The 1,257-nt window shown below is 43.4% G+C and overlaps 1 non-coding gene across 1 annotated transcript; it reads left to right on the top strand.

The window, feature by feature from the left end:
• The first annotated feature begins 210 nt into the window (after window positions 1–210).
• On the top strand, window positions 211–314 carry LOC138241910 (U6 spliceosomal RNA). The gene has a single exon (XR_011191201.1). It is a non-coding gene; the product is annotated as a U6 spliceosomal RNA (small nuclear RNA).
• Window positions 315–1,257: the final 943 nt, after the last annotated feature.

Below are 1,257 nucleotides of genomic sequence, written 5' to 3'. Positions count from 1 at the left end.
TTCATATCATTTTATTTTATGACACAGATGATGAAGCATGTCTGAGGACTTGGAAATTATCATTATGCCCGACACACTGATCTGAGCACAGCTGCAATACCACTGCAGTGTCCCGTCTCCCATCAAAGTGGCCTCCTTGAACAAAATCTCCTAACCGAATTTGTTGATTGATTTACATGATATCCTATGACAGGATAACTACCAGCCATAATCCCAAAAACAGCACATATACTAAAATTGGAATGATACAGAGAAGATTTGCATGGCCCTTCCACAAGGATGACACGCAAATTCGTGAAGCGTTCCATATTTTTTTGGGCGGTGTGGTGGCTAAGGATCTGTGCCTGTGGCTGGAAGGTTGCCGGTTCAAATCCCGTGGTCGGCAGAGGAATCCTACTCCGTTGGGCCCCTGAGCAAGGCCCTTCACCCCAGCTGCTCCAGGGAGGCCATATAAATGGCTGACCCTGCGCTCTGACCCCAAGCTTTTCTCCCTGTCTGTGTGAGTCTGTGTGTCTCATGGAGAGCAAGTTGGGGTAAATGAAAAGACAAATTCCTAATACAATAAACTGTATATGGCTAAGTGATCTTATCGTAAGTGTGTGTTGCATTGAAATGCTGTACTATGAGGTGGGTTTGGTTTTGAAGGTTGAGGGGGTTGTGCGATTACAGAAGGTGCTCTCAGTGCCTCTGTATGTCTCTGTGGTGCTCTACGAAGCACGCCAAGGATCACATGTCAGAACATGACCCCTTCAGTTTTTGATGTATTCCCAACCTTCCCTGTCCCTCTGGAGGGATGTGTTTGAAGGCTGTGGAAAACCCCCAATCATTGAGGATCATGGGGAGGGGATCACAGCAACGGGCAGAAACGTTGAACAGCATTTTTTTTCCCCCCAAAAAATTAACAACAACCTAAAGCGAAGCACAGCTTCATGTCTAAGAATGACACTATTTTAATCCCCTTCAGTGCTGCACATTTTACACCCATGCGTGGACTGTTAATGTCAGCCTTCGTTATTACAGTATTGATATAAAGGCAGATTCCTTCAGTCTGAGAGGTTTAAATTGGTAGTTTGCTGAGAAAGCTGCAATTTAATGTGCAGTGTGAGAAGCATAAAAATAATTAGTTATTTTCTCACAGCCAATTGATCTGGCAGGTTTAGCTCATTATTTAAGTGAATATATATGGTATATGGTTGTGCAGTGTTTTTGCTTTGTTATTTTTTGCTGTTTTAAGACATTGGCCGTAAACTGGTTTAT

Source organism: Lepisosteus oculatus, chromosome 11 (assembly GCF_040954835.1).
Source record: "Lepisosteus oculatus isolate fLepOcu1 chromosome 11, fLepOcu1.hap2, whole genome shotgun sequence".
NCBI lineage: Eukaryota > Metazoa > Chordata > Actinopteri > Semionotiformes > Lepisosteidae > Lepisosteus > Lepisosteus oculatus.
The sequence above is the reverse complement of the archived record's forward strand: the minus strand, read 5'-3'. Positions and strand labels throughout refer to the sequence as shown.